Genomic DNA, 11,291 nt, shown 5'->3' on the forward strand with positions numbered 1-11,291 from the left:
TTATTTTCGGAAATGCGGTTTTGTGCCTAAAATCAAAGGTATAGTCGACATTAGAAATAAATCAGAGAGCCGTTGAACCATTAGCTCCAGGTGCCCTCGGCAAAACCACAAATGAGGCGGTGCAGGGAGATATGGGCTGGGCATCTTTCGAAGTACGGGAAGCTCGGAGTAAAATATTATATGAGGAACGCCTGAGGAAATTGGACAGTAACAGATGGGCAGCTAAAGTATTTAGATATCTATACTTAAAAAGCGTTGACTCACAATGGAGGAAAAGAACCAGGAAACTAACCAGTAAGTATGCTGGTCACAAGGACGAAGAAATAAAGAGCGTTAAGCAATAGGTGAAAAACACGGAAGGTAAAAATTGGATAAATTCGATGAAAAAAACAAAAACAAAAACAGAGTGTGGAATTATACCGAAAGTGGAAAATACAGATCAGGAAGGAAGCTTTCTGTGATAACTCAAGGGGCAGGGCCCTACTTTTTGAAGCTAGATCAGGGTGCCTTAGAACACGCAGCTACAAAAAGCAATTTAACAATGAAGGTTACGCATGTGGTAACTCCAGTGAAACAATTGACCATATTATAATCGAATGTAATGGTATCCATCCGGAAGTCTATGCAGGCGCAGTCACTGTTCCTGAAGCCCTGGGGTTTAGAGATACCAGTGACCGGGTGAATAAACAGGCGGTGGAAACTAGCAAAAAACGACTGGAAGATTGGTGGCTTAAAAGCAGAGAAGTGACATAATGTTAGTAATATAGAAACAAAAAAATTAATAAATAGAATGATGGTATAGTTAACCAATCTAAAACAATAATTAAGATATAGGAAGAAAAATGAGCATGATAGCTACTGCTTCCACCCTGTTTCAAAGGGGAAGCTCCTATATTCCATCCATTCATTGGCGGCTGAGTCGGTGATAGCGCCGCTGCCATATAGCGCACGTTTTGACAAGCAGACCCTCTTCTTGATGTTGTGGCATCGTTCGCGAGAGATTTAGCGATTAGATAGGCAGCAGTATGTCATATCAGTGATAAATACGAAATTATCTATCAGTTTGGCTGCACTAGTTTCAAAATAAACGTTCGTTGTACGAGTGCGCACGGATTCGCTAGCTCGCAAGTGAAAACTCCGTCAGCATTGCCGCATGTACTAAGCAAGCCGCATTAAGGGGCGACAAACTCTTTAAGCGTCAGTTTTTCGGATATTCACATTTTACTTTAGGGCATGTTTTAGTGCGGCCATCGAGTGTATATATAGTTCCCATATACCGGGTATATAACAGCTTCCTTGTCTCGGCGTATATCATGGAGTAGTCTGAGGCAAACGTATGTTCTATATAGTAGCGAAAATAATGAAACAGCCGAAATTAACACTCGAAGTGCGTTCTTTGCACTACCGGGAGAAAAGCGCGTGATCAAGTAGGGAGAAGACATCTGTAAAGAAATGATTGCGTTTGTTCAGAACCATTGCTCACCCCGTCAAAAAATGAAAATACATCTGAAGAATCTGCGCATTTCATATCGTTATGTCGACGGGGTATGGCCAAAGTCATGGCCAAGGTTATCCTTCGCTTTTACCATTTTTTTAAATTAACCTCGTGGTGATGAATCAGAATAAACTAAAGCTGAACGACAGCCGTAAGGAACAGTTGCACGCGGAGAAAGATAGGCGGTTATAAATGAGAGAAAGTGCTCCCACTGTTCTGCGTCCACCTTAAAAGATATCACCATACGTTTCATATCAGCATGGTGTTTAAACACTGCAGCACTTTCGTGCAGCTGTGATAGCATGATACTAAGAATAAATTTAATGCGATTCGCGAGCATGAATGCACTCACAACGCGGCTTTTTGCCTCGGCAAAATACGTCGCTCAGAATCCACATGAATCGTCAAGTCATAACGTCTTACAAACCGGCCCAGCGAACCGAAACGCTGCTTTTTACACATTTGCTTCTTGGCAGGAAGAACATATTTGCTTTGTCGAACATTTTATTGATTTGCACATCTCGGAATCGCAAAAATATTCGTTTTCTGCTCGCATCTCCACTCTCCAAACCAATGCTGTCGCCCGCGCCGCGATGAGCTACCACCGGCTCGCTGCATCAAAAACAAGCCGCGCGGCGCCGCCGAATTCTCGCTCCCTCTTGGGCGGGAATTCGAAACCACGAGAGTTCTTCATATATTCCTGAGGTCGTAATATCGAAACCTGCATGATAATACGATTGTGTTAGCCGTATAAAAAACGCATTACCGAAATTCCCAACTCCTCGAAAATTTCGAGAAGCTCCTGTTATTTGAACTTCTCCATCCTGGTCTTACACCGTGTGTTATGAAACCGCCTGTACACTTTGGCGAAAATACAACAAACTCAAAATCGCCTAAAACTCATATCCCAGATAGGAACGAGCTGCGACGGAGGAAAAAATAATGAAAGAAAGCAAACAAAAAAAGTTGCCAAGACAAATTTCCGAAACTGAGCACAAGACATAGTAAATGCGCAATCAAAATGCTCCATTCCCGTTGATTACTCTCTGCATTGTACTGGTCCTCATACGAGCTCTCGTAGACAGGGAGATATAGGCCACAGGACAGCTTGAATAAAAATTATGCAATGATAAACTGCATCCACGAGCGCGGCCCACTGGGTGTGCACGGCGGTCCCAGTAGAAGCGCATTCCATTTGTCGGGAATGCCAACTGGCATCATGCAGATAGTGCTGATGGCTATGAGTTGCCCAATTTCTTTAATTATAATATTTTTTACGAGTTGATAAAGGCTGCTAACGCATGTGAAGGCAGTGTGTCCTTTTTCGAGAAAAACGCTTCTCGGAAAATCTGGACGCGGCAAACCCGGGCATGATTGCCAGCTCACTGCTCGTTGGACGGCAGCGATCCAAACTTAGCGCCGCTTCGCTTCGTCAAGCTTATTCGGTGACGTGAAAAATATTTTATCAGGCCAGTGAAAATGTGTGCAACAGCAGAAACTCAAGGACTGCAACCTAGCAATTCATTTGCGACCATAGAATGCCGCGAATCGAAAGAACGAACGGCGAATGCGCTCCACGCACAGCAGATCCGCCGCATCTCCGCGGCTCGTGCGGGCGCACGGGCACTAGAAAAATATCCGTGCCTCCGCGAAAGGTGAATGGAATCAACTTTATTAGATAAGAAAAAAATAGCCTTCCAGGGTGGTCCCCTACTAGTCCAGGAGCCCACAGGTTTGCGCTTCACATAGAGCCCGATCCACCCCCCATTTTGGCCGGTGGGCTGAGCGGTATGCAAAGCGCTCGCATCGCGCCCCGAGTTACTCCTGGCCCCGTGGTTCATGGGTAGCGTGGTGTCGGGGTGCGAACAAAAATGAAGCGGACGATACGAGACGTAGTTGGGAAGAACAAAGGAAAAGAACTTTATACAGCTATTTACAGCACGAACAAATAAAGAAAAGGACGGCAGCCTGCCTCCGTTGAGAGGCTGTCGAGCAATTTCTCTGTCGCTTCACAATAGCCTAGTGTCAAAAACACGCTCACGTCCCTCTCTCGGCCGGCTCCACCGACGCAGTCACAAATTACTGTCAAGCAGCAGACGGTCGAGATGCAGCTGCAGATTACAAGGTCGCAGGAACGGGGCTACAGGTCCCGGAACCCGTCTCGAAGCCGATGGCAACAAGCGTCCGATCGTCGGCCGCGCATCCCGGCCTGCGAAGCAGCAAGCTGGTTCCTTCTCTCCCACTTGCCGAGGTCGCGTTCCTCCCGAAACCGCAAACGCAGGGGGAAAAGAGCAACGTCCATAGCGCGACACGGTGGCGCCAACTCCGTGACGCGGTGAAGCTTGGCCGGCCTGGCACAACACCATATTTTGTTTGCACTGAGTGCACTATGGGCCTAGTGCGCTGGTATGGAGGCGCCACTGCTCCGGAACAAGTAGCGCCACCTCCCGCCGGCGCACCCATATGTGGTATGTCTGCTCGTCGAAGAGAGGCGGCGGAGTGAACGCGAAGTCTACTCTTCTTGGCAGAAACCTTGTGAGAAGAAAACTTTTGTCGGCCATTTCCTGCCTCGTGTCACACGCGTACATAACAGACACATGTACCATGTGTGCGTGTTGAAAAATAAACCAAAAACAAAGCGAAGAAAGCCGCTACCCATTCATGCCGTCTGGGAGAAGGCCGCCGGCGCTTTGGGCGCAGCGCATCGTCGGCGTGGGAGCGCTTCTGCTGGCGGCTCTACGGTTTTTTTTTGTTCCGTTGAAGTAGAAATTCGGAACCCGGACAATATGGCACTTTGAAAGTAAAGACATAAATAAAACAAAAACTAAGCCGGTGTGCAATGCGCTGCACTGGCTTTTCCCCTTGGTGGCAGTGTATGTGGAAACGGCATGCTAGACCCCCCAGAAGCGACAGCCGAGAGCTGGGCTCCGTTGGTCAATAGAAAGGATCTTAAAAAAAAAAAAAAAAGAGAAATCACGTTTTCCCCAGGACGGGACGAGCAGGCTGTATATGGAGATGTACCCTAAGGCGTCGGGCCTTGCGTGCACGTGCTTTTTCGGCGCTCGGCAGTTCTACCGTAGTTTTTATTTTCTACTCGATGCGTCGAAATAAGTGGTGACGGTTCAGTGCGCGGAAAAACAGCCATAGCTGAGCAAGCTCGCGTGCTGTTCGGGGGATTTCGCGTGATCGGGAATGTTGAGACTTGATTTAAGAATAACTGCTTGGTGCGCGATCAGAAACTGTACGAAGCCAGCACGTGCGTGGAGTGCGCGGGGAACTTCACAGTGCAGAAGGACCCAATTGGATATCTTCAGAAAATGCGCTAACGAAATGAAAACCGCCTTCGACGACGTCAGCTTGGAGGTAAGTTTTATTCGGCCCTTTCGGCGTCTCTTCACCACATATGTAATTCATTTTTTTTTATGCAAACCCACACAATATCACGGATGCCAGTTGCATCTGCAAGGCCGGGTGCCACTGTTAACGATGCGACACATATCGCTCTCGTATGATTTCCAAGAAAACCTCAGAAAAAAAAACTTGATTTTCGATTGCCTCCCGACGGTTTTTTTTTATAACTATTATGACACCCATAAACACAACAGCAGATCGAGCTGTTAGTTTAAAAGGACGTTTTCTCTTTGCGGGGAGCCATGAACGTGTGTCAAGTCAGCAAGCGCGCACTCCTGCAATGTCCTTCGCTCTCCATGTCGTGCTTCTACGTCTTTTACATCAGGCTAGGCTTCCCAAAAGCGAGCACTGAGAACAGCTGGAAACTATCATTAGGAAGTCGTTAGAAAAAAAAAAAAAAAGCTCTCGTTGGGCAGGAAGGCTCCGCGCTCTCTACAACACAGGCTGTCCCAAGACCTGCCAGCGCTGGTTACAACTTTTAGTAGTTGTTACGACTTTTAGAGCTCGAGTTGGGTCCAGAAGTAAAATAAAAAAAAGACCCGTTTTTTTTGTGTGTGTGCGTTTTTCGCGTGTGCGCGCTCGATACAAACAAGCGATCGCTCGTGCATGCTTGAAAGAAACCTAGCGTCAAGTACTGTACAGAAAAAAAAAGAAAAGTGAGAAATGCGCAGCCGAAACGAAAAGCAGTGGGTGCGATATGAGATTCGAAATGACTAAGTAAGTACAGGCCCTTGTTTCAGTCGCTGTTTATTTTTTATTCTTACGGGGAACCAAAAAGAAATCGGAACACAGCGTCGGCGCTACCCACGGTTGCGGATCCAGACAGCCGCCTTTTACAGCGGCGCCTCCCAGACGGCGCCACATGTTCGGCCAAAGCTGCAGCGCACCAGGCCCATACATCTACGTCGACTTCATTGCATTACAATGCGATAAAACAACACTGGAACATGCCTAAGTAAAACATTTGCACCTGCGGAGTGGTTTCCCGTAGTACATTTCAGCGAACATGCAGACTTTCTGTATTTCTTTCACTACACGAAACGGTATATTCTCTGCATATATCCTGTGGGCATTGTGTATCACGGAGAAGAGCGTTTTGGTTGAAAATTTATAAAAAATTGTGTAAAGCCTATGTATCCTTTGCAGATAACTATAGCGTGATTTTTTTTTTTTTTTTCATATCCTGTATCACTTAACGAAGAAAGGTTTAAGGCCGGGTGGGAGACGAAACTCTGCTGATATTAGTCCAGCTGGCGAACGCTTATGAGTGTCCCGATCAAAGACGCATGACTGCATGATTACGCGTAGGCAGAGTGACTGTGGACAATACATTGGATAATGAAATGGCCACACATATGTTGGCAGGGTTTGCGAGCCTAGTGAACTATCGTAAACCTTATAATTACTTCAGTAGCGGCGCCGATTTATGCCCTAGAGATAACGACGGAGCACAATTAAATTCCCATTATTCGGAAGTCGCCGTAGGTTCGAGTGTTCTGCCGTCTACAAATTATTATAATAGTTCACAAACGAAACAAAGATGATTAATTTTTCACTGCGATAATTATACATATGGCACAGGGAACATCATTTCAGCGAGACGAACAATTAACGCCTGTCCTTTACTACTATTTCCCAATAACACTATTACATAGCTACAATCTATGGATTTTCACTTAATCGCCTCAGATAGGGAATAACGCCTTTTCATCCCACCTGAAGCGATGACCGAGATTTAAAAAATAACAGCGCTTGTCCAGCTTGAGCGCTGTTTCACGGAATACGCGATCGTCCTAACTATCCGGAGGCTAAATATCAGATCTTGTTAAAAGTGGAACCCGGGTGTCGCTGGACGGATCGTCGGCAGCATCGACGTCCGCTTCACCTCAGGAAGAAGTGCCGCTGAGCGAAGGAGTTGGGAGTTGAAGGACGAAAACTTGGTTTATTTACATGGTTAGTAGTAGGAAAGAATTCCGGAGAAGTACAGAGAACTGATGATGCCCGCAAACACATAGTTTTAAAGGGTCCGTGTTCCCCAGGTTCCCTAGGTGAAGGGCGGGCTCGTGTCGAGGGAGTGTCCTTATCACTCTAATGTCACTCAAATTGCCACACGTTTACAGACGTGCCCCCTGGAAAGTTTAGACTTGGTGGGGAAGGAGGAAGCCGCTGTGGCGGTGTAGAGGGCAGCACACGAGGAGCTCACTGTCTGCCGGCGTCGCATAGTCTGGGACACACCTGTGTCGAACGAGCCACCGCGCGCCGTCGGCAAGACGAACCGGAGAAGCGTTGACCTCTGGCGCCTCATGGTCTGGGCACAAACGTCTGCGTCGCAAGGACCGCCGCGCGCTGTCGGCCAGATGAAGGGGATGACCGCGTGACCGCCTTGAGGGTACTGACCCATGCGGGAGACGCCGGGATCCACATGAACCTTTGTGTTTCCCGGTGAACCGACTTGGACTGCTGTCGCCGTCCGGCCGAACACCCCGCGTTCCTTTCCGGTTGGGAATTCTTGTCTCGATGGTTGAAAGCGGCAGCTCTCGCGCCCGTCTCCTTGTCGCCATCCTTAACAATCTGTACAAGAAAGTAAGTTTGCTTCGGACCCTTTAACCATCAATCTTCAAAATTTGAAGAAATACTCTAACCTTCTGGTGATGCATTTCTTGAAGTTCGTGCAGCGTGCTTCACATTTGCAGCGGCCAGTGATCGTTCAAAAAGCTGTAGATCGTCGTCGGTTTTTGTATACCCTCTCCAAAAGAGGCTTTCCAGATGCGGCTAGAGAAGGTACTTTTAGAAAATTCATTAGTGCTGATCAGGCGAGAAACTCACAGTCCGATCTGTCACGGAGGCAGGCCGCCGTGGCCACTCACTCCATGACGAACAAGATGCGCCAACCAGGGTGGCCCTCCTACTCTACCCCCCCCCCCCCTTCCCCCCCCCCTTTTTTTTTTTTAGTTAGAAAACGAAAGGACGAAGGGGGGCAAAGCTCATTAGCTTTCTTCGGCACAACATGCTTGAGAACCGGTGCACGGGGTGTCCGCTCTTTCGTGAAATAGCACGGTGCAGCTTGCGGACCACCTAAGGCACTTTTAGAGCAGTGCGAACATGTGTGCATGCGCCTCCCTTCCTGTCCCAGCGCCTGGAAGAATCTCCACACGCGGCAACGCGATGGGCGAAACGGCCACCCATAAGCATTGTACCTGCCTTCCTCTTTTTTCCTTTTTGTTCTGTTTCCGGTTTTGCGAGCTGTGGCACACTCCAGGTCATCGAAACAAAGCTGAGGTCTTTGAACCAAACGAAAGGAAGCGCTTTTCAACACGCTTTCCTCAACGGTGCAGCGGAGGCGAGCGACTAAATACCCGCGGCGCCTGCTACTCAAAAGCTCCGATGACCACATGAAACCCAATACCGACTGGTGGTTTTCTTTTATTATATTTCATTTTATTTAGCAACAAGTGTGTGCACAAAATAGATATAGAATATTTATATAATCCCTTGGCTAGTTTAGGTCATTTAATAAACAATTGTACACATATATGCGTGTACACATACTACACATGCAGGTCTGCACAAAGTAATATAAGTTCCATGCAGAAAATTTTCTCCGATGTAGAATATTTCAGGAGTGACATCGGGAAAGAGGAATTATAACGGATTTTCGGAGAACATTTAAGAACCGATGTTTACTCGTGCTTTCCAAATTATTGCACAAAAACAAAGTCCCGGAACAAAATCGTATGCTGTGTAATTAACAGATTTTTGGTTAGTGGTGCAGGTAACAGTATTAAGCAATTCTCATGAACCTGTCCGTTCGCAATACATAGAAACATTATGAGGGAAAAAAAAAATGAGGCACAAAAAAAAAAGCACCGTAAAATAAGCGAATACATTATTCATTTTCTAAAATGTTGAGAAAGTGCAGGAAACGAAATTAAAATGGAACGAAATTATCAAACAAACAATAATAGTTTGTAAACTACAGAACCCCATGGTACGCCCCGACTGAATGTATTGCGCTGACAGTCACAGCCCACCAAAACGGAATGAACTCCGAAGCTGACAAAATCTAGCAAAGCAACCAAACAAACAAAACAAAACTTCTTGGTGCTGTGAGCGAAATGAATACTTAACAATTCGCCGAAATTTCTCCTTTACTGACTGCTACTTCGTGTTGCCTACAAACCTATATACCACTTATATCTAGTGTCTGGAGAGGTGATTACAGGTTGTGCCTCATTTATTGCATATCGCTCATTTTACATGGTCACTCTTGTTGGGCGAGTTGGTCCTTTTCAAACAGCGCTAGAACACGGACAGAGCGTGGAAACAGTTGTGTACAAGATTCCGCTGACATGCAGAGAGACGTACGTTGGTCGAACGGGACGCTGTTTAAATGGTAGGATCCGGGAGCACAAGAAAAATTTAGAGCAGAAAAGGGACGGAAATCTTGTCGACCATTGTCAGAACTGCCAGTGTGAACCGTGCTTCCAAAGGACGGAAGTAATAGGCCGAAAACCCAGACCAAATAGCGAGAGAAATTATTGAGGCAGTAAACATAGCAGATTCTAAAGAAACATGCGTAACAAGCATTTCTCTAACACATCAAGCGAAGGGAAGGACTTTTCTGGAAGGGAGAGGATCATGTATTAGAACATGTGACGGGACTGTTTGTCGACTTCTTATCTGCCGCTTCCTATAAAAAGAAACGCTTGATGAATGAAAATTCATTTCTCAGCCCAGCGCAATGTGTGTTGTCTCTTTACATCTATCCGTTTTCTAGCGCTGCTTTAAAATAACTCTGCTTGCCAGAAAACACCACAGCTGAATCGCCGGCATATGCAATGGCACACCGTACAAACATTTATGGAGAGGATTTACTCAAATGAACGTAGCAATGACCTTAGTATGGGATGTCGGGGCAGTCCGCGTGAACTGTTGAGAAATGTTTGGCGCAACATTTAGTGATACATTACGTGAGCTTTCTTGGAACACTCCAATTAAAGAAGTTTGTTGCGGCATTGTTTTGTTTATTGAATTAGCAAATGCATTGTTCTGATTGTGAGGCAGGAAAACGGAATTAACCCGTTAACCGAGCAAACTGTACGCTGTACGTAAAAATGTCGTTTTAACATAATTTTTAGCATAACATAAGGACTTTACGATTTATTCGACCTGAAACCATGTTGACATATTATTTTAATGAAGGAGCTAGGAAATAACGAAAAAAAAAAAATAACAACGGGCGCACAACCAGGGCTGCAAGGTACTACATGCACGGTCGGCTTCATCTCCGTAAGTTGAACCAGTGGTATCAAATTGGTCTAGACGTCCTTGTGCCCCATCACGAGTGCACTCAAAAAAAAAAAAAAAAAAGAAGAAGAAGAACAAAAGACGTTGTAACAAATAATTGGAATAGTCGTCGGAGAAAAGTTAGTTGCAGTCTGCTACAGAAAGTTTGAGCGCCGTACGCTGCGTTGCTGCGCGTAACGTACAAGCAAACGACACTCGCACTATACGCTGGAGCTGCCATTGCCACGACCTGCCCCGCCGGGGTGGCGCAGTGGTTACGGCGCTTTACTACTGTTCCCAAGGACGCGGGATCGAATCCCGGCCTCGGCGGCAGCTTTTCGATGGAGGCGAAAAGCAAGGCGCCCGTGTGCTGTGCGATGTCAGTGCACGTTAAAGAACCCCAGGTGGTCGAAATTTCCGGAGTCCTCCACTACGGCGTCTCTCATAGCCTGAGTCGCTTTGGGACGTTAAACCCCACAAACCAAGCCAGCCATTGCCGCGACCGACCGCACGCTCGGTCTAGCGGTGACGTCATGTGACGTAAGGCACCTGTTAGCACCGATGGACCGATGTAACTACTCTAGAAGAAAGCATAAAAGACGCATCGGCTTTCCTTTGTCATCAAATTTTATTTTGTTTTTCTGCGCAGTGCTTGCCAGGCTGAAGCTGGTCGCCCGCACCCCTGTTAGCACACACACAACGCTGTGCACTGCATCCAGATGCACTTGTAGCCTATTCCTTGTGAAATTTCTTGAATAATGAATTGGATGTATGGGTTCGCATTGCTGATTTCTCAACGTTAAATAGATATTATTAACGTGCTCTCCGGTGTTTCATCAATCCAAAAACATTATTCCCCTCCAAGCCAGCGGCAAACGTTATCGAACGAAAGCGTGCGAATATACTGTTTTACTCATGTTTTCTTCCTGCTTATGTGCATAGCGCCTGTGCATTCATAGAACTCGTTTCTACGACTGGAAATTACTCCTTCAGTATTGACAGCTATTAAATTCACGATGCGGAAAAACACTCTGAGCATTGTCCACGCAAGACTAAGATTCTGGAACACCTTTTAATTAGGTTGCGGGATACCGTGTTA

This window comes from Amblyomma maculatum, chromosome 7, assembly GCF_055883805.1.
Source record: "Amblyomma maculatum isolate TAMU_Amacu chromosome 7, ASM5588380v1, whole genome shotgun sequence".
Classification (NCBI taxonomy): Eukaryota; Metazoa; Arthropoda; class Arachnida; order Ixodida; family Ixodidae; genus Amblyomma; species Amblyomma maculatum.